Consider the following 22,990-nt stretch of genomic DNA (forward strand, 5'->3'; position numbering starts at 1 on the left):
CCCTGACCCCCAGCTCCGAACCCAGGCCCTCTGTGCTGGACACCCTTCTGACCCCCTCCCACAGCCCTGACCCCCAGCTCCGAGCCCAGACCCTATGAGCTGGACACCCTCCTGATCCCCTCCCACAGCCCTGACCCCCAGCTCCGAGCCCAGTCCCTCTGAGCCGGAAACCATCCTGACCCCCTCCCACAGCCCTGACCCCCAGCTCTGAGCCCAGCCCCTCTGAGCCAGACACCCTCCTGACCCCCCCAGCTCCGAGCCCAGCCCCTCTGAGACGGACACCCCCCTGACCACCCCCCCACAGCCCTGACCCCCAGCTCTGAGCCCAGCCCCTCTGAGCCAGGCACCCCTGACCCCATCCCCCCGCAGCCCTGTGCTCCAGCTCTGAGCACAGCCCCTCAGAGCTGGGGACCCCCTGACCCTTTCCCTCCACAGCTCTGAGCCCAGCCCCTCTGAGCTGGGCACCCCCCGACCCAGAGCCCAGCTCCCCACCCAGCCCTGGGCAACAGCAGCACCACCCCCAGGCAGCGACAGCCCATTGGCACCAACCATCACCATCACCCAGCAACAGCCCATTATGTAATTGCAAATGTATACATACCATTAAATCATTTAATGTTTTTAAATCATGTATTTCATGTACACCTCTACCCCAATATAACGTGACCCAATATAACACGAATTCGGATATAACACAGTAAAGCAGTGCTCCGGGGGGTGGGGCTGCGCATTCCAGTGGATCAAAGCAAGTTCGATATAATGTGGTTTCACCTGTAATGGCTTCCCAGGACAGCGTTATATCGAGGTAGAGGTGTATTTTCAAATTATTAAAAAAATAATTTTTGAATGTATTTCACTGGTTATTTTTTACATTTCCAAATACATGATACTATAGTATTGCAACTTTTTTTTTGGAAGGGGCCCCTGAAATTGCTTTGCCCCAGGCCCCCTGAATCCTCTGGGTGGCCCTGTGGAGTGGGGTGGGTGGGGGGTCAGATGGCTGAGAAGTACGCAAGCTGGGCAGGTGCTGAGAGAGGGACAGAACAGACAGAGGTGGGGATGAAATGAAAAGCAAAACCCGAGCAAGTGTGATTAACTTTTGTTCAGTAAAGGACAAAACATGTACCACACTGGAAATACATTAAAATAAATAACGGGACGATCTCAAGTGGGAGGGTCAAAGTGTGCTAAGGAAATTCAGTGCTTGGCAGCAGGCCCCACACAGCCAGTTGGTGCACGGCTCCCCCGCTCACTGCACATTAAGCCCTAAGTAAGAACTGTAGCATTTGTAGTACTCGCACAGAGCCGTAGTTTAGACAGGCTACTAGGGGGCCATACGTGAGATGCTTACAAGTTCTCAGCTAGCAGGAAATGAAAGTCACTAGGTCACTTACCCTAATGTCCCAAATCTCTGCACATTCAACAATCACCCCACTGTCCCCAGGAGACGATTTAAGGAAGAGAACAGAGGACATTTATTCACTAATGGGGCAAATCCAGCACCTTTCCCAATGGCCACAGAGCGACCCTTTATTCCTCTGTGCAGGGGTAGGCTGGGTGTGTGAGATGCTGTGCTGAGGGTGGGTCTTTCTCTCATCATTAGCGTTAGGCTAGATTAGTTTCTGTGAAGAAACTCCACAGTCGCTCTCTGCCCTGGGTGAGGAGGAGTCCTCCACCTTGTTCATCAGACCAGCACCTGGCTTACTTACTGGGAGGGGGCAGAGACAAGGGTTTGCCACACTTTTAGTTTAGTGGTTTCATGGGGTTTGATTCTTTAGATGTTTACTATGATTTGCAGTTCAGAGATACATTTCAAACAGATCTTGGGAGACAGACCTGTTCTCGCTTACAGACAGCCCCCCAGCCTGAAGCGAATACTCACCAGCAACCACACACCATACAATAAAAAGACTAACCCAGGAACCTATCCTTGCAACAAAGCCCAATGCCAACTCTGTCTACATATCTATTCAAGTGACACCATCATAGGACTAATCACATCAGCCATGCCGTCAGGGGCTCATTCACCTGCACATCTACCAATGTGATATATGCCATCATATGCCAGCAATGCCCCTCTGCCATGTACATTGGCCAAACTGGACAGTCTCTATGCAAAAGAATAAACAGACACAAATCTGACATCAGGAATCATAACATTCAAAAACCAGTAGGAGAACACTTCAACATCTCTAATCACTCAGTGACAAATGTTAAGGTGGCAATTTTGCAACAGAAAAGCTTCAAAAACAGACTCCAAGGAGAAGCTGCTGAACTTGAATTAATATGTAAACTAGATAGCATTAACTTAAGTTTGAACAGAGACTGGGAATGGCTCGGTCATTACACTAATTAAACCTATTTCCCCATGTTAAAGTATCCTCACACCTTCGTGTCAGCTGTCCAAAATGGGCCATCTTGATTATCACTTCAAAAGTTTTTCTCCCCTGCTGATAATAGCTTCTCTTAATTAATTAGCCTCTTAGAGTTGGTATAGGTACTTCCACCTTTTCATGTTCTTCTGACTGTATGTTCCATTCTATGCATCCGATGAATTGGGCTGTAGCCCATGAAAGCTTATGCTCAAATAAGGTGCAACAAGCAGTCCTGTTCTTTTTGCTGATACAGATTAACACGGCTGCTACTCTGAAACATTTCAAACAGAATACAGAGTAATACCAGACAATGGGCAGAAATGCACTGCTGCCAAACTCCTGGCATAGCAGCAGTAACAAAAGGGCTGTAAGAGAGGAGTTTGCTTATGATATTGTCTTTAGATTACAGTTTGGATCCTTCAGTCCTTGCAATAATGCGAATGCAGCTGAAGTTCTCGGATCTTTCATCAGTGGGTTCCTAGAAGAGAGAATGTGAGTTTTAAATATCATTTCCTAAAGGCAGATTTCTCATCTCCTTTCCTGAAGATGAGAGGGTAGATTTTATTCCACAGCAGATACTTATTATCCTTTTAAAAAAGAAAACAAAGAGAAGCATATGAAGACACCACAGTCCATTGTTCTGGTGTCATTTTTGCTATTCATTCCTAAGAGTGGTGTAACCCACACTAATCCTGTGTAGCATTTGTCCCATCAAGTGGCTCGGCCATATAAAAGAGGGTTGTGGGTGAGCTGCTTCTTTCAGAGAAAATCCTGCTATGCCTTTTCAGTTGGGCAAGGGAGAAGGAATATATCCAGAAGAATGGAAAAGAGGGTTCTTAATCAAACTCTCTTACAAAGAAGATTTGAGTGATTGTGACAAACGGCACAAGATTACACTTCTTTCAGGCCCAGGGAAAGTTTTCTGTGCAATCATCCTAAATCAGAGTTAACTAAAAGTGTGAATTTGAAGCAGCTAATTTAAACCACATTAAATCCCTGTGTGGACACTGTTATTCAGAATTTAAATGGCCGTTGGAAGTGAATTAAACTAAACCTAATTAAGACCACTTTAATTCTGCAGAACAGCATCCACACAGGGATTTAACATAGTATAATTAATCCACTTCAAATGTATGCCTTTAGTTCATTCAAATTAACTTTCCTGGATGTCTTCATGTAGACAATCCTTTAAAAGCCATAGATCGCAGATTTAGAGAATGGTAAGCTGGTTTTTGACCAGGTAGAAATTGTATAGACCTTAGAACAGGGTGGCCAACCTGTGGCTCCAGAGCCACATGCGGCTCTTCAGAAGTTAATATGCGGCTCCTTTTATCGGCACCAACTCTGGGGCTGGAGCTACAGGTGCCAACTTTCTAATGTGCCAGGGGGTGCTCACTGCTCAACCCCTGGCTCTGTCACAACCTCTGCCCCCACTCCACCCCTTCCCGCCCCCTCTCCTGAGCCTTTCATGACCTCGCTCCTCCCACTCCCCCTCTGAGTGGCAGAGAAAATCATTCAAATTATTATAAATTTGTGCACAATAAAGATAAACCAAGAGTTAGCAGACTGGTTTAATGTTAATTCTGGTGTCCGGCAAGGTTGTATCTTGTGCCTCTTTTTTTTCGGAGTTGCTATTGACTTTGAATGACTCTCAGTATGGAAATGGGCATTGTGTGGATACATGGGGAGCTTGGAGACCTAGACTTTGCAGGTGACATTTTTCTTTTAAATAAATGAGTTGAAGGGATGCAGTGAAAGACAGGTGGTCTTGCAAATTCTGCCAAGCAAGTAGGTCTCACTAATTAATCAATTAAAAACAGAAGTTATCAAAATAAATTTATGTACCAATAGTTTTATCTATTTGAGAGATGAAGCCTTGAAAAAGGGAATAATTTAACTTATCTTGGCAGCCTCATTCATGATAGTGGTGATTGTGTTTCACATAAAGCCCAGAATAGGTGAAGTGAGTGCTGTATTTCCATCATCACCAACAATATGGAAGTCCAATGTGATTAGCAAAATTATCAAAATTGAAATCCATCAATATGGAAGTCCATTTAATGCAAATTAAGCCGAGTTCATTGTTGGTGTCTTCATAGACTATTCAACTTAAAAGGGATGGACAGAATAAGTAGTGAACAGGTCCTAGAATGAGCATAACTACCTACTGTACAACAATACAATATGGAATAAGAGGTGGACACACTTGGGGCTTCTTTTAAGAATGTTCATAAGAGGCTTCCCAAACAGGCCTCTCTTTGTCAACTCCAGGGCAAGAGACAGAGAGACTGGCCTAGAGGCACATTCTGTAGCTCAGTAAAGGCTGAAGTGGCATTATTACAGATAAATATAAAAGACCTGGAAAACAAGCCCAGCACAGGGAGGACATTGTTCGATGTCTGCCTTCTGCCCTGATGGCATGGGAAGAATCATGAAGATGACACTGATGCTTTCAGGCTAATAGACCTGATCCTTTAATTTAGAGTCAAGGGGACTCATTTCTAGTGGCACAGAGATTTTGCAGTCCCCTTCCACACACACAGCTGTTACCAGCAGCACTGGATGAAAAAAAAAAGGGTAGACCGTTCCATGAAAAAATTCACTTTTTCAGACAATTTTTTTGCCCCAAATCAGGATAAAACATCAAAACAACAGGCACTCCGCCTGTCCATCCCCCAGAGCTGGGTGAGAGGTGGGGATGCATTGCGGGTCCTCTGCCTTTCTCTGCCCCAGAGCTAGGGGGTGGCAGAACAACCCTGCACACTGCCAAGGCAGCACTCTGGGAAAGCTTTTGTCAGTTTCACTAACAGAAAATGAAACTCACAAGAGCTGTTCAGGCAGGCAGCCACTTTCTATTTCCTCAAAATAAAATCTCTTTTTTTTTTTGACAAAACTAAAATCCTCATGGAAAATTTCAGTTTTACAAACAGAGCATTTTTCATCAGAAGAAAAACTTTTCTTCCAGATCTAGTTACCAGGACCCAGTGGATGGGACACAGATTCCCATATGTTACGCTGATCCTTGTCTGCAGTTTTGGCCTCTTGGGTCCATTACTGGCTGGAGTAAGTTAGTGCGCTATTTGGTGGATCTTTGGATCCTCAGATCTGAGAGCAGCACTGGAAGGAACCCTAAAGCTTTGCAGTAGTGACAGCAGCCTATGAATTGCTGCCAGCACCTGCCCCTGACTCAGGAGCAGGATCTATGCATGAGGAGACTATCCTAAATAATGCCCCTTTCACAGTGTCCCATAACTAAGATGAGGGAAGGGGGTGGGCAGGAGTCATCTCACAGTTGGGTGCTGCACATATTACAGAGAAGGAATTAAGCATACTGCCCAGCAGAGCCCATACACAGAGCAATCTCTCTCCTCATCCGACGAAGTGGGTATTCATCCACGAAAGCTCATGCTCCAAAACATCTGTTAGTCTATAACAGTGGTCCCCAACCTTTTTGTGGCCAGTAGCACCTTCATGTTTTCAGAAGAGTGTGGCGGGCACCAACAATTTTTCAAGGCTTATTTTGTATTTGTACATTAAATAATACAAAAAACATCATATTTAATATTACATAATGTATGAATCCAGAGAGAAGAGAGAAGCTCGAGAGAAGCTGCGAGGACAGAGAACACCAGTTCCCGCAGCCCTGGAGTACTCTGTCCCCAGCAGGTGCGGGGCCCCAGATTCTCTCCCTTGCTGGGCACTAGGCGGGTCCTGCGCCTGCCTGGGACCGAGAACACCAGCACCCACAGCCTGCAGCCCTGGAGTTCTCTGTCCCTGGCAGGGGCGGGGCCGCGGCTGCCAGGGAGAGAGAACACCAGTGCCTGCAGCCCCAGAGAAGCTGGAGAGAAGCCACAGCCTCGCGCCTACCAGGGACAGAGAACACCAGTGCCTGCAGCCTGCCCTGGAGTTCTCTCCCCGGCAAGCGCGGGGCTGCGGCTTGTCTCCCCCGCTGGGCACTAGGCGGGCGCACATAAATGCCCCGGTGGGCGCCACGGCACCCACGGGCAGCACGTTGGGGACCACTGGTCTATAAGGTACCACTGGTCTATAAGGTACCACAGGACTCTTTGCTGCTTTCTCCAGGTGAGAGAATGCAGTAGCACTACTGCCATCAGCAGCAAGGTGGAGCTGTATTGTAAGATGTTGACTAATGGGTGGGAAACACCTGTGACATGGCCAGTAACTGGGCAGTGCAGGAAACAGCATGGCTTGGATTGTAGCCTTGAGGAAGATGCTAAGGCTAGTGGAGAGGGAATGAGAGGTGATTGCTTTAGGGCTTCAGGCAGCTTGCTGGGTGCCAGCACAGAGTCCAGAGGCAGCAGGAGCTGAGCTACAATCAGCTTCCATTTGAGAATCTTCTGAATTGTTTGTGGCTAATCCTGCTGTGAGGGACTGGGGTGTAGGTGGTCTTGCCTAGTAGTCACAGATGGGCTGAGCTCTGCTCTCTAGGGACAGTAGTTGCTAGGCAAGAGTTGGAGGGATCACAAGAGCCAGGTTCTGTAGGCAAGAGTCAGGGTCAGAATCAGGCTAGAGTCAGAGGCCAGATATCAGGACACTAAGCAAAGTCTGGCACTGCAGCAGGCCAAAGTCTGTGTCGCAGCCCAGACAACATCCTGGGGCAACCCCTGGAGTTGAATAGGGCACTTGGCCAATCAGAGGGCCATGGGGTACCTCCGTCTGGATCTCTTGGGCAGTACTTCCTGCAGCATATATTCTCCACAGAGTTCCCTGGCTGAGCCTCTGCATGGCCTCCTGGTGGCACTGGGGGAATATCAGCTGTCCCAGGCTCTGCCGACCCAGCTTCTAGTCCTTATACCTTTTCCTTTTGCTATTCAGGTGCTCAAGGACCTGGGCAGGTCTAACACATTTGTAACTGTGACTAGGCTGTAGGAGAAGACAAGTCACTTATAGAAATCTTTGGATCTCTAGGTAAACTGGTCCACAAAAACAACATGCCCTTTGACAGGTCAGATGGAAGGAGTAAAAAACATGGGCTTACTTATAATATGGAACTGTAGTTTGGAAAGCAGTGACTCTTAAAAGGACTTGGAATTATGATGGAGAACCAATTGACCATGATCTCCCAGAGCAATGCTGCGGCTGAAAGGGCTAATGGGATCATTGGGTATATAAACAGGAGTATATACAGTAGGAACAAGAAGGTTACATTTCTCTTCTTGCACTGGTGAAACTGGCAAAGCTAAAATGTTTGCTTCAGTTCTGGTGTCCAGCTTCTTCAATGCAGACAAGTACTTAGCTAACCACTCCAGCCCATAGCAGCTAACTTCCTCATCCGTCTATCTGACCCAAGCTAGTTTCCCAGGAAGCTAATTGGTCCCAGCTGTTTCTGGATCCTTCTGCTTAACCCTCGCTTCCCTATTTGTGCCTATGCTCCAATCATGAGGTTTTCTGACTCAGCCACCTCGACCCGACCAGGCCCAGAGGGACAGTGTAACCTCATTTTACAGGAAAAGACCAAGACAAATCTGCAAATATCTTATAATCCACTGAAAAAAGGGGGCATTATAATGGTGATATGATGAGATGTCACTCTAAGGATTTACTGATTAATATTAAATAAACTGTGATACTCACAGAGGAAATAACCATTTCCGTAGCTTTGCTATCCATCCTTCTTCTCGTTCTCCAATCCCAAGTGTACAATTACACAGGTAAAGTGACTGCTTACTACAACAGTTCTTTACACATAATGAAAGAGCAATTTCATCCATTGTTGTAAGCCTGATGTGTTCCAACCTAATTTCTTGGAAATTATCCATTGCCCTTTTCACAAACTCTTCTTCCTGACTCTCATACAAACAGTGAAACAACTCAAGCTGGTCACGCAGTTCCCCATAGGTCTTATAAGGCAGAAGGGAGATGTTTTTAGCTTCTGCTTCAAACCACTTCAATAAATCCAGCTTTATTGCAGATGATGTTTTACAATGTAATTTTTTCTCCATGTCATTTACTCTTTCCTTATTTAAGAGACCAAACAAAAACGTACTGTTAACATCAAATAATTATTTTTAGATGGTCCATAAATTTTTAGCAAGTGAGTCACATCTTTCTTAGAAGACAAAGGTCTTGTCGTTGTCTCTTCATCTTCCTTTAGCACATAGAACAGAGCTGCAAAAAACTCTTGGAAGCTCAAGTGAATGAAACTGTAGACACTTTCACATTCTGTATCTTTTTGAAAAATATTTTTATTCAGAAAGAGAGACTGAATCTTAGGCAAGGATAAATTGTGTTTCTTCAGGTCACCTTCTTCAAACAGGATTTTCCGTTCTAAAATTCCATCTGCAGCCAATGAGCAAAGCTTCCACAGGATAGTTTTAGACTGTTGTATTGAGTCAGCAAAATGATCAGTTAGCAGAGTGGACAGAAAGAGCAAATATACTGATGTGGTTGTTTTTGAAGTTTGTGAAAGATCTTCCCTTTTTTCCATCTGTTGCTTCATAACCGTGCAGATGATCCAACACACAATGGGGACAAAGCACATGGTGAAGAGCATTTCATTTTCTTTGACAAAATTAAAGGCTTGTGTTGCTTTCTTTTCATCACCAAAGAATTTATAGAAATATTCTTTCCTTTCTTCTCCAGAAAATCCCATTATCTCTGCATAACATGGAAATTTCAAATTCTGCTTTTGTTTCTCCAGAGCAGTTGGTCCTGTAGTGATCAGTAAGAAGGATTTTTGAAGAACTTTCTTTCTCAATAAACTGCACAGTATGGTTTTCACTGGCTTCTTCTCAAATGGGTCAGCGCACAGACTAACTTCATCAATGTCTAGCAAGGAACTCAATTCATCAAAACCATCTATTAGGAATAGGAGTTTTTCTGGCTTCTCAAAGATTTCTTTAATTGGTCCTTTTCCATTAGGACAATTGTCTAAAACCAAATCAGCAACACTTTTCTTTGCAGTAACAAGATTTATTTTTCTGCAATTTATATAGAAAACATAATCAAACTTTTTCTGATAGTTTTCCAGCTGCCCAGTCCAACATGATCTTTCTTGCTGTCATTGTTTTCCCAATTCCAGCAGCTCCCTGCAGCACAACAGTTTTTGGGCTTTGTTGATTTCTATCAGGGTCAAATAAAACATTAATCTTAGTGAGACTGGTCTGGTGAGCCATCAGTTCTGTGTGTTTCCTTCCTCTGGTGATTATTTCATGTTCTTTCTCCTCCCGCTGCCGATGTTCCTTTACAATAAGCAGTTCTGTGTATCTTTTGTCTAGACTCACATGTTCACCCATGCGAGCATTCCTATCTTCTATCATTTGGTATTCTTCTTGTATATGTTCTCTATACTTCTTCTGGTAATCTAATTCAATGATAATGGCATGAAGCATTAGACATACTGAGTACAGTTGTTCAAACAAAGATCATTTGAACTGCCATTCATCGGTTATTCCAAAGGTTGGACAGGACAAGATATTGGTGACATTCTGTTCTTTCCGGTCTCCCAGCATTCCCACCATCATGTGACTTGACATTTTGCTAGAATTTTACATATTAAAATTAGTCTCTTGTCTTTTATTGTTTAATTATTTTGTACATGATCATCTCTCACCTTGGTTCTGATTCAGCAATGTCCTTAAGCACAGATTGAAGTCCCCTTACAATAAATGAGATTTGAGCATGCACTTAAAGTTAAGAATTTGCTCAAGTGCTTTTCTGAATAAGGATAATTTAGCTCATTCCTTTTTTTGGGAGGAGGGAGAAGGGTTGGTCCCTCTGATCTTTTCTTTTAGTTTTGTCTTATTTTTTCTATTCTCCTCCCTTTCTCCCCAGTAAGTACCGTTTGTCTTCTTTTGTTATTTCTAACTTCTTCCTTTCTTGTTCCCTGGTTATGTTTTATTTCCTCTCCTGTTTGCTAGCTCTTTTAATCCCTTTCTGTTTTCTTCACCTCTGGATACTCTTCTCTGCTTCACCTTCCACCCCCATTCCTTGGCCTTGATACTGCCACTCCAAACACTGGGGGATAGGATTGGACACTGGTATTTAGTTGGGGCACACCTCTAATCCTGAGTAATGTAGTATTGGAAGTAGAGTGCCAGTGTTTCAGTGGACAGCTGACTTGCTTATGAAGGCCTTGTCTCCTCTATGGGCCAAGATCCCTAGCTTGACTTCATCTTCCATGATGCACCATGGTTTTCTATCTTGCTGGGCCGCATGGGAGATGTAGTCCAGAAAGGGAGCCTGGCCCATAGAGAAGAAAGGAGTCATGAGGCACATGAACTATGACTCAAATAGAGCATTCCAGCAGCATTTCAGAATGCTATGTTAAGAGTGTTAAAACATCCTTTAAAAGGTTTTAAACCATAGGCACTATTAAACCAGTTTACGGGCTGTGGACATAGGGCCAGACCATATGAGCACACTTTAGAAAAACAAAAATGTGTTCTAGCCTGAGTACGAGCACATAGACCAAAACGCATTAAATGATTTATCAGTGGACTATTTCTACAAATGGTCATCAGACATAATTCCAATACAGTGTGAATTGACCCAATAAGTGCACAGCAAATGGCTTCTTCATAGGAAGCAGCCCTGCCTGTGTCAGTGTGGGATTTATTCCTCTTTAATGTTTTGGCCATAACAGTTTTGTGTACTTGTTCTTTCTTTGTAACTCAGCACAGTCATTTAATTACATTTATTGTTGTTCTCTGAGTTCCCCTTGTTTGAGATGCATCTTTCTATCATAATTGAACTAAGAGGTGGATGCAGTATTCTAAGTACAGTCTTACCAAAGCCTTTCAGAGAGAGATTATCATCTCCCTGCTCCTTGGCATAATGTATCTCTGCACAGGGTCCCAGATCCCCTCGTCTGTCGTTCCCTCTTGTTTCTTCAATTTTTGCTGTTTTCTCCTTTTTCTGTGACAAAACTAACGAAGGAGATTAATTGCAATAATACCATAGCGTTTAAGGCCAGAAGGGAACCACCTGATCATGTAGTCTGACCTCCATTCAACACCCCCCAGCCCCTGAACACTAAACCCAACAACCAAAATGAGATCAAAGTATTACAGCCCACAGGAGATTAGACTATTATGTGTCCCAGGCAGAGGATAGGAGGAACCAAGATGCACCAGTACCTGAGCCCCTCCACAGTGGCAGGGAAATGATTAAGTGAGATCTACCCAGATAATCCTTGCTAGCAACCTGCACTCACACACTGCAGAGGAAAGGAGAGAAAAACCCCAAGTCACAGCCAATCTGCCCTGCTGCTTTACATGCACAAGTTAGAAAATCCTACCCAGAGTTTTATCATGGAATTGCCACCTCACCGTAACTATAGTGTCACTTAAGCTATTGTTATAACAGGCCTAGATTGGACCTGGTGTTTACACAGGTGTGGAGGGAGAAGGCATGGTCCTAATTGCACACCCTTGTAATTCCCACACAAGAATCAGGGATAATTGCAGTACCTGATCTCAGGGGAGCACAGGAACTGTATCTTTGGGGAAACCCAGCACCCCAAAGGGTCAGTGAGAAGCAGAGAGGAGGTAGAGCCCTGACCTTGTTCCCCTCCACATCTGACTGCTGAGCAGGAGCAGCACACATGGAAAAATACTGGAGCTGGCTAGAATTTCTTTTTTTCTCCACCATGGAAAATTTTGAGTTTTTGGCAGAAAAAAAACAAAACAAAACAATCAAACATAAAACCGTGAAAGCCAAATAGTTTTGGCTGAAAACCAAAATTTTGATTTAAAAAAATGTTGCTGCAATGTGTTATGGGAATTGTAGTTTGCTTGCTTCATGCTCCCATTCTCCTCTATGGGCAAAGATCCCTAGCCTCAGCCTGACTACATCTTCCATCCTGCACCATGGTTTTCTCTCTTGCTGAGCCACCATGTTGCATCATGGGAGATGTAGCTCAGAGTGGGAGCCCGGCCCATACAGAAGAAAGGGGTCATGAGGCACCTGAACTATAACTCCCATACAGCACTCCAGCAGCATTTCAGAATAAAAATTGTTCTGTTTTCATAAGAAAAGTTTTTGTTTTTCCCATGGAAAGCAGGCAATTATCACAAACAAAATTTGTTTTGACAAAAATGCTATTTTCTGTTGACAATTTGCTGTACTCTGTTAGTCACACTTCCCTTGCATGCCAGGCAGCTCAAGAATATTGTGGATGCTGGGAATAAGAACCTGAATGTCTCTTTGATCATTGCTGGCCAGGAGCAAGTCTTACAAAAGTTTCCTGAGCCTGAAAGCATTTGCACCAGTCTTTCCAAAGTATTTCTCTGATCCAAGAATTCACAAAAGCAGCAAAGAATCCTGTGGCACCTTATAGACTAACCGACATTTTGCAGCATGAGCTTTCGTGGGTGAATACCCACTTCTTCAGATGCAAGTAGTGGAAATTTCCAGGGGCAGGTATATAATATGCAAGAAAGAAGCAAGCTAGAGATAACGAGGTTAGTTCAATCAGGGACGATGAGGCCCTGTTCTAGCAGTAGAGGTGTGAAAACCAAGGGAGGAGAAACTGGTTCTGTAGTTGGCAAGCCATTCACAGTCTTTGTTTAATCCTAAACTGATGGTGTCAAATTTGCAGATGAACTGAAACTCAGCAGTTTCTCTTTGAAGTGTGGTCCTGAAGTTTTTTTGCTGTAGGATGGCCACCTTAAGATCTGTTATTGTGTGGCCAGGGAGATTGAAGTGTTCTCCTACAGGTTTTTGTATATTGCCATTCCTAATATCTGATTTATGTCCATTTATCCTTTTCCGTAGAGACTGTCCAGTTTGGCCGATGTACATAGCAGAGGGGCATTGCTGGCATACGATGGCATATATTACATTGGTGGACGTGCAGGTGAATGAACCAGTGATGGTGTGGCTGATCTGGTTTGGTCCTGTGATGGAGTTGCTGGTGTAGATATGTGGGCAGAGTTGGTATCGAGGTTTGTTGCATGGATTGGTTCCTGAGCTAGAGTTACTATGGTGCGGTGTGCAGTTACTGGTGAGAATATACTTCAGGTTGGCAGGTTGTCTGTGGGCGAGGACTGGCCTGCCACCCAAGGCCTGTGAAAGTGTGGGATCATTGTCCAGGATGGGTTGTACATCCCTGATGATGCGTTGGAGGGGTTTTAGCTGGGGACTGTATGTGATGGCCAGTGGAGTCCTGTTGGTTTCTTTCTTGGGTTTGTCTTGCAGTAGGAGGCTTCTGGTTACACGTCTGGCTCTGTTGATCTGTTTCCTTATTTCCTCGTGCGGGTACTGTAGTTTTGAGAATGCTTGGTGGAGATTTTGTAGGTGTTGGTCTCTGTCTGAGGGGTTAGAGCAGATGCGGATGTACCTCAGTGCTTGGCTGTAGACAATGGATCATGTGGTGTGCCAGGGATGGAAGCTGGAGGCATGAAGGTAGGCATAGCAGTCGGTAGGTTTTCGGTATAGGGTGGTGTTAATGTGACCATCACTTATTTGCACCGTGGTGTCTAGAAAGTGGACCTCCCGTGTAGATTGGTCCAGGCTGAGGTTGATGGTGGGGTGGAAGCTGTTGCAATCGTGGTGGAATTTTTCCAGAGTCTCCTTCCCATGGGTCCAGATGATGAAGATGTCATCAATGTAGCGTAGGTAGAGAAGGGGCGTGAGTGGACGGGAGCTGAGGAAGCGTTGTTCCAGGTCGGCCATAAAAATATTGGCATATTGTGGGGCCATGCGGGTGCCCATAGCGGTGCCACTGATCTGGAGATATATATTGTCATCAAATTTGAAATAGTTGTGTGTGAGGATAAAGGCACAGAGCTCAGCAACCAGTTGTGCTGTGGCATCATCAGGGATACTGTTCCTGACAGCTTGTATTCCATCTGTGTGTGGGATATTTGTGTAGAGAGTCTCTACATCCATGGTGGCTAGGATGGTGTTTTCTGGAAGGTCACCAATGCATTGTAGTTTCCTCAGGAAATCAGTGGTGTCATGGAGATAGCTGGGAGTGCTGGTGGCATAGGGTCTGAGTAGAGAGTCCACATATCCAGACAGTCCTTCAGTGAGAGTTCCAATGCCCGAGATGATGGGGCGTCCAGGATTTCTGGGTTTGTGGATCTTGGGTAGTAGATAGAATAACCCTGGTCGGGGCTCTAAGGGTATGTTGATTTGTTCCGGTGTTAGTGTAGGCAGTGTCCTGAGTAGATGATGCAGTTTCTTAGTGTATTCCTCAGTGGGATCTGAGGGAAGTGGCCTGTAGAATTTGGTATTGGAGAGTTGTCTGGCGGCCTCCTTTTGGTAGTCAGACCTGTTCATGATGACTACAGCACCTCCTTTATCAGCCTCTTTGATTATAATGTCAGGATGGTTTCTGAGGCTGTGGATGGCATTGCGTTCTGCACGACTTAGGTTATGAGGCAAGCGATGTTGTTTTTCCACAATTTCTGCCTGTGCACGTCGGCGGAAGCAATCAATGTATAGGTCCAGACTGTCATTTCGACCCTCAGGAGGAGTCCATGTGGAGTTCTTCTTCTTGTGCTGTTGGTGGGAGGGTAACTGTGTATCAATGCGCTGTTCAGTGTTGTCCTGAAAGTATTCTTTGAGTCGGAGACGGCGAAAGTAGGCTTCCAACTGTATCATGTTGGTGGGGGTGGCAGGGCAGAAAAAGAGTCCCCGAGATAGGACAGACTTTTCTTCTGGGCTGAGTGTGTGGTTGGATAGATTGACGATATTGCTGGGTGGGTTAGGGGTACCACGGTTGTGGCCCCACGTAGCAGGTAGGAGTTTAGACAGCTTACAGTCCTTTTTCCTTTGTAGAGAGGTGAAGTGAGTAATGTAGATCTCCTGTCTTATTTTAGTGAAGTCCGTTTGTATGGAAGTTTGGTTATTAATGAGAGTCTCCAGGTTGGAGAGCTCTTTTTTGATGTTTTCCTGTTTGCTGTATAGGATGTTGATCAGGTGGTTCCTCAGTTTCTTTGATAGAGTATGGCATAATCTCTCACTGTGGTCTGTGTAGTATGTAGATAGCAGTGGATTTTTTACCTTTAGTCCATTTGGTATGATGTCCATCTGTTTGCATTTGGAAAGGAAGATGATATCTGTCTGTATCTGTGCAAGTTTCTTCATGAGGTTGATGGATTTCCACTCCATACGGCTAAATGCAGTGCCTTGCATGGTGTCAAGTATCAGAGGGGTAGCCGTGTTAGTCTGGATCTGTAAAAGCAGCAAAGAATCCTGTGGCACCTTATAGACTAACAGACGTTTTGCAGCATGAGCTTTCGTGGGTGAATACCCACTTCGTCGGATGCAAGTAGTGGAAATTTCCAGGGGCAGGTATATATATTCAAGCAAGAAGCAAGCTAGAGAGTTCAATCAGGGAGGACAAGGCCCTGTTCTAGCAGTTGAGGTGTGAAAACCAAGGGAGGAGAAACTGGTTCTGTAGTTGGCAAGCCATTCACAGTCTTTGTTTAATCCTGAGCTGATGGTGTCAAATTTGCAGATGAACTGAAGCTCAGCAGTTTCTCTTTGAAGTCTGGTCCTGAAGTTTTTTTGCTGCAGAATGGCCACCTTAAGATCTGTTATTGTGTGGCCAGGGAGGTTGAAGTGTTCTCCTACAGGTTTTTGTATATTGCCATTCCTGATATCTGATTTGTGTCCATTTATCCTTTTCCTTAGAGACTGTCCAGTTTGGCTGATGTACATAGCAGAGGGGCATTGCTGGCATATGATGGCGTATATTACATTGGTGGACGTGCAGGTGAATGAACCGGTGATGGTGTGGCTGATCTGGTTAGGTCCTGTGATGGTGTCGCTGGTGCAGATATGTGGGCAGATATGTGTACCATGTTAATTCTCTAAAGCTCTTTTATTCCAGGGAATTAAAGGTTTTTCAGTTTACAGCCCAGGGAGGAGATGCCGCAGAGTGGTCTGAAGGTGTCTACTATGAAGGAAAAAGTGACGGTGGCGTGGAAGAAGTGACCCTTGGACGTTTTCAGAGACAGCAGATCAAGGAGCTGTGCACTAGCTTTGTGCCAATGTCCTCAGCCACCCCAGGATGGACCAAACGGGCATACCACTCCATTGACACAAGTAATGCTCACCCAATTAGAGCCCAACCTTACCGGGTGGCTCCTCAAGCCAAAACTGCCATTGAATGGGAGATCCAAGACATACTACAGATGGGTATAATCTGCCCCTCTGAAAGTCCATGGACATCTCCAGTGGTTCTAGTTCCCAAACCAGATGGGGAAATACGCTTTTGCATGGACTACTGTAAGCTAAATGCTGTAACTCACCCAGACAACTATCCAATGCCATGCACATGTAAGCAGAGTCAGGATGAGCTCTACCCTGACATCTGGTGGTGAATTATGGTGAGTGTGGAAAAGAACTTAGGGAGCTGATCTTGTTTGCATAGGTAAACCCACCCTGCCTAGCATAGCCCACGGCAGCCTAAAATGGTCACTTTGACATCTGTGGGATCCTCAATTTCTCTGTTATTGAGGGAGGAGGAATAAAGTGTTGTTACCCTGATTATGTGAATGGGGGACTATGAATCTGTTTTATGACAGAGGATCTCCCCATCAACTAAATAGCACTCGCTAGACAAGGGACATGGGTTCCAAAACTCAGTGAATTGAGAGAGGTTGGGGATTGGTATGTGTACCTGATGGTATGGGCCCCCTTTGAGGGCCTGGAACACCAATTGTACTGCCTCCTCTCTCCACTGTTGATGAGCAGAGCTAATTTTGATTCCATTAGGAGTCCATCTAGAGGCTGCTAAGCTGAATTCACTTTGGGCCAATGGTGCACCAGCACTGGGGCTTCCCTACTACAAGCTGAAATCACTAAGAGCTGAAATCACTAAAAGAGCTAAACTTACTGAGCTGAGTGCTGTGTTAACTAGTGAGGGAGCCTGAAGATCTATTGCTAAGTGGCTGGCAGGCAGCACGGTTGGAGCAGCCCATGGAACAGGGAGCGGAGCAGAGCCGAGCTGAGCAGTTTGTGGGATGGTTGAAGCGGCCCACGTAACAGCGAGCGAGCGGAGCAGAGCAGTTTGCGGGGACGGCTGGAGCGGCTCATGGGTCGGGTGGAGGAGCGGCACAGCTGGTGGAGTGAAGCCGGTTGTGATGAAGGCTGCAGCAGAACTCCACGGAGAGGCGGGGCAGTCGGCCCTGGACCACGTAAGGTGCCCCTTAACACCCTGTGTCCCCCCCCCATTTCCACCCAGGCTGGGGTGGGGGGGGAATTCTGCAAATAAACTTTTGAACTCTGGGGCGGCACTGACCAGGCACTGACAGAGACTTTTGCGTTGTTGGACTTTGGGGTGATTGGACTTAAGACCCTAAGGGAAAAGGACATTGCCAAAACTTACTTGGTGGGTCTTTTGCTCATGGTTTGTTATGAATCCTGTTTGTGGTGTTTCCCCAATATGATGCCACATTGTTTCCCTCCTTTATTAAAAGGATTTTGCTACACTCAGACTTTGTGCTTGCAAGAGGGGAAGTATTGCGAGAGGCGCCCAGGGTGGTGGTGGTGGTATGTAATTGTCCCAGGTCACTGAGTGGGGGCTTGAGCCAGTTTTGCATTGTGTTATTGACACGGAACCCCTGGATACTGAACCCAGCTCTTGTTGCTGCCAACTCAGAGGGGCAGAAGGGTTACACACAGATGAGGTATTGGAGAAACTGGGATGTGTCCAGTTCATCTCTACCTTAGTCTTAACCAAGGGGTACTGGCAAGTACTGCTAGATTAATCCGCCAAAGAAAGGTCAGCTTTCATCACCCATAAAGGGCTATCTGAATTTAATGTGCTCCCTTTCAGGTTGTGAAATGCACCTGCCACCTTCCAGAAACTTGTAGATAGTCTCCTAGCGGGATTGGGAGACTCTGCAGTTGCCTACCTTGATGATGTGGCCATATTTTCTGATTCATGGGCAGAACACTTGGAGCATCTACAAAAAGTCTTCGACTGCATAAGGGAGGCAGGACTAACTGTTAAGTACAAAAAGTGTCAAATAGGCCTAAACAGAGTGACTTACCTTGGACACAAGGTGGGTCAAAGAATTATCAACCACCTACAGACCAAAGGAAATGCTATCCAAAAGTGGCCTGCCCCAAACTCAAAGAAACAGGTCCAAATCTTCTTAGCCTTGGCTGGATATTACAGACGATTTGTACCACACTACCACCAAATCGCCACCCCACTGACAGACCTAAACAGGAAAAAAACAGCCAAATGCAATTCAGTGGACTGAAGAGTGTCAAAAGACCTTTAACCAGCTTAAAATGTCTGACCCTGTGCTAAGGGCCCCAGACTTTGACAAAGCTTTCCAAGTAACCACAGGTGCGTCTGAGCATGGTGAAGGAGCAGTTTTAATGCAGGAAGGGCCAGATCAAGAATTCCATCCGTCGTGTTTCTCAGCAGAAAACTATCTGAGAGGGAAAGCCACTGGTCAAACACAGAGAAAGAATGTTACACCATTGTGTACACTCTGGAGAAGCTACACCCATACATTTGGGGACGGCATTTCCACCTGCAGACCAACTATGCTGCACTGAAGTGGCTTCATACCATCAAGGAAAATAACAAAAAACTTCTTCGGTGGAGTTTAGCTCTCCAAGATTTTGATTTTGAAATACAACACATTTCAGGAGCTTCTAACAAAGTGGCTGATGCACTCCTGTCAGAGTCTACCCTCACTTGAAACTGGGCGGTTTCAAAGTGAGGACCCGCATGTATTCCCCCACCCTAAAATCCTAGGGTAGGTCTCCCCTTTTGCTGCCACCACCCGGTCAATTTCGTGGGCCGGGACACCCCTGTTTCCCCCCTGTCTCCTTTCAAAGACACTCCCTGGGAACACAGATCAATTCACAGAGGAGGAACCTTCCCCCTCCCCCCTCTTCCCTCTCTCCAGCCTGCTCCAGAGACAGAGATACCTTGATTCAAACTCCTTGAATCTCACACACACAGGGAAGCAGCCCACTTCCCCCCCCCCTCTCTCTCCCAGCCACTCTGGAGAGATATACACTGATTCAACTCTGTGAATCACTGAGAGAGAGTGTCTCGGCCCCTTCCCCGATCCACAGTAGAAGGGATTTAATCAAATCTTTATAGAAAGAATTTATTAAAAGAAAAACAAGAAAATACAGAATCTCTATGAGTCCAAGCTGGACACTCATAGGGTATAACCTTGCTACGTTCTGGAGAGAATCCTCTCTCTTTCTCAGTACAACCAGTACAAGCAGAATTAAGAATAATCAATAACAAACACACAGAATTGCAAACATAGGATTATTAGATAAGGACACAAAGTATCTTTCTAATACTCACTATCTTGACTAGAAGAAATTAGTTCAGAAAGGTGGAAGCTGGTAGACTTGATTAAAACATCTGGACTCTTGTAATTCCAAACGGCCAAAGACAAAGACCCCCCCAAACAGAGGGAAAAGTTCCCTCCTAGGAGTTTCAAATTCTCTTCCCTGATTGGTCCTCAGGTCAGGTGCCCACCAGGTACTATGCTTTAACCCTTTACTAACTATTCATGACACGCCCCCCAAATCGTCACAGTGGGATCCACTGGCGGCGATTTCCTCCTAGAACTGTAAAACAACCAGAGTAATAAAACACATGCACTATTACATCGACTACTAAGCATGAAAACATATTAAGAACAGGTTTTAGCCACTTGATTCTGGGAAACTTTCACGAGAGAGTGCATCAGCAACTTTGTTGGAAGCTCCTGAAATGTGTTGAATGTCAAAGTCAAAGTCTTGGAGAGCTAAGCTCCAGCGGAGAAGTTTCTTATTGTTTCCCTTGTTGGTGTGAAGCCACTTTAGTGCAGCATGGTCAGTTTGTAGCTGGAACTGCCGGCCCCAAACGTATGGGCGTAGCTTTTCCAAGGCATACACAATGGCGTAACATTCTTTTTCACTGATGGACCAGTGGCTTTCCCTCTCAGACAGTTTCTTGGTGAGAAACACGACAGGATGGAAGTTGTGATCCGGTCCTTCCTGCATTAGTACCGCTCCTACCCCACGTTCAGATGCATCGGTGGTAACTAGGAAGGGTTTGTCAAAGTCTGGGGCCCTTAATACAGGGTCCGACATGAGCATCACCTTAAGCTGGGTAAAGGCTTTCTGACACTCATCAGTCCACTTAACTGCATTTGGCTGGGTTTTCCTGGTCAGATCAGTTAGTGGGGCAGCGATTTGGCTGTAGTGTGGTACAAATCGCCTGTAATATCCGGCCAAACCTAAGAAGGATTGGACCTGTTTCTTTGACCTTGGGACAGGCCACTGTTGGATAGCCTCCACCTTGGCCTGTAGGGGGTTGATGGTTCCTTGACCCACCTGGTGTCCTAGGTAAGTCACTCTGTTTTGGCCTATTTGACACTTTCTGGCCTTAACAGTAAGTCCTGCCTGCTTGATGCGCTCAAAAACCATTTTCAAATGTTCTAGGTGTTCGGGCCATGAATCAGAAAAAATGGCCACATCATCGAGGTATGCAACTGCACAGTCTCCCAATCCCGCTAGTAGACCATCCACCAGCCTTTGGAAGGTGGCAGGTGCATTCCGCAGTCCGAATGGAAGCACATTAAATTCATACACCCCTGCATGGGTGATGAAGGCAGATTTTTCCCTGGCGGGTTCATCCAGTGGTACTTGCCAGTACCCCTTGGTTAAGTCAATGGTAGAGATGAACTGGGCACGTCCCAACTTTTCCAATAGCTCATCAGTGCGTGGCATTGGATAGTTGTCTGGACGAGTTACAGCATTTAGCTTACGGTAGTCCACACAAAAGCGTATTTCCCCATCTGGTTTGGGAACCAGAACCACTGGAGATGCCCATGCACTGGTAGAAGGCCGGATGATACCCATCTCCAACATGTTGTCAATCTCCTGTTTAATAGCAACTTTGGCATGAGGTGACACCCGGTAGGGTGGGGTCCTAATCGGGTGAGCATTACCTGTGTCAATGGAGTGGCAGGTTTGCTCAGTCCGTCCTGGGTTGGCTGAGAACAAGGGCGCGAAGTGAGTGCACAGCTCCTTGATCTGTTGCCGCTGCAGACGTTGCAGGGTTGTGGAGAGGGTCACCTCTTCCACACCACCATTTCTTTTACCTTCGTAGTAGACACCTTCAGGCCACTCGGTGTCATCTCCTTCCTGAACTGTAAAGTGACAGACCTGTAATTCTCTGGGATAAAAGGGCTTTAGAGAGTTAACATGAAACACTTTAGGCTTTAAAGAGGAATCAGGGAATGTTATGAGGTAGTTAACAGCTCCCAGGCGCTCCTGGACCATGTATGGTCCTTCCCAGGACGCTTCCATCTTATGGGCCTGTTGCGCCTTCAAGACCATGACCTGGTCTCCTACCTTGAAGGACCGCTCCTTGGCATGTCGATCATACCAGACCTTTTGCTCCGCTTGAGCATCTCTTAAGTTCTCTCAAGCAAGGGCCCAAGAGTCTCGGAGGGTGTTTTGAAGGTTGCTTACAAAGTCCAGAATGTTAGTCCCTGGAGGAGGTGTAAACCCCTCCCATTGCTGCTTCACCAGCTGTAATGGCCCCTTAACCTCATGGCCATACACCAGCTCGAATGGTGAGAATCCTAAACTCGGATGTGGAACAGCCCTGTAGGCAAACAGCAACTGTTGTAACACTAGATCCCAATTATTGGAGTGTTCATTCACGAATTTGCGGATCATGGCCCCCAATGTTCCATTAAACATTTCCACTAGGCCATTAGTTTGGTGGTGGTACGGGGTGGCAACCAAATGATGCACCCCATGAGTTTCCCACAGGTCTTTCATGGTCCCTGATAGGAAATTTGTTCCCGAATCTGTTAGAATCTCGAAGGGCCAACCCACCCTGGTAAAAATGTCAGTTAAGGCCTGGCACACAGTTTGAGCCCTGGTGTTGCCTAGAGCTACTGCTTGCGGCCATCTGGTAGCAAAGTCCACAAAAGTCAGTATGTACTGCTTTCCTCTGGGGGTCTTTTTTGGGAAAGGACCCATAATATCCACAGCTACTCGCTGAAATGGGACCTCAATTATGGGAAGTGGCTGGAGAGGAGCCTTGACCTGGTCTTGAGGTTTTCCTACCTTTTGGCATACCTCACAAGACCGGACATACTTGGCAACGTCCTTGCCCATCCCCTCCCACTCGAAGGACCTTCCCAACCTGTCTTTGCTTCGGTTCACCCCAGCATGGCCACTGGGATGATCATGGGCTAAGCTTAAGAGCTTTTCCCGGTACTTCGTCAGAACTAGCAACCGTTTTTGAGGATGCCAGCCCTCCTGGTGTCCACCAGAAAGACATTCCTTGTATAAAAGTCCTTGGTCCACAACGAACCGGGATCGGTTAGTGGAGCTGAGAGGCGGTGGGTTGCTGCGTGCCGCCGCCCATGCTTTCTTGAGGCTGTCATCAGCTTCCTGCTCAGTCTGGAACTGTTCCCTTGAGGCGGGAGACACCAGTTCCTCTGGACGTGATGTAGGTGATGAGATTGTTTCTGTTGACTGTGAACCGCTCTCCGCTGGTCCACGAGGTGTTATTTTAGGCTCCGGCTGAGCCTCTAGGGTAGGGTTGTTTGCTGCTTCTGCCAGTTCAGGCCCGTTGGCGCCCTCTGGCGGTGGAGTTGCAATCGCTGGCGTCAGTGCTGGCGCTGGTTCCTCTTCCAGTTCCGGTT

General features: G+C 46.1%; 1 pseudogene; it reads right to left on the minus strand.

The window, feature by feature from the left end:
- LOC123369024 overlaps window positions 1-12,240 on the minus strand; it is a 31,945-nt pseudogene extending 19,705 nt beyond the window's left edge.
- Window positions 12,241-22,990: the final 10,750 nt, after the last annotated feature.

Source organism: Mauremys mutica, chromosome 4 (assembly GCF_020497125.1).
Source record: "Mauremys mutica isolate MM-2020 ecotype Southern chromosome 4, ASM2049712v1, whole genome shotgun sequence".
NCBI classification, from domain to species: Eukaryota; Metazoa; Chordata; order Testudines; family Geoemydidae; genus Mauremys; species Mauremys mutica.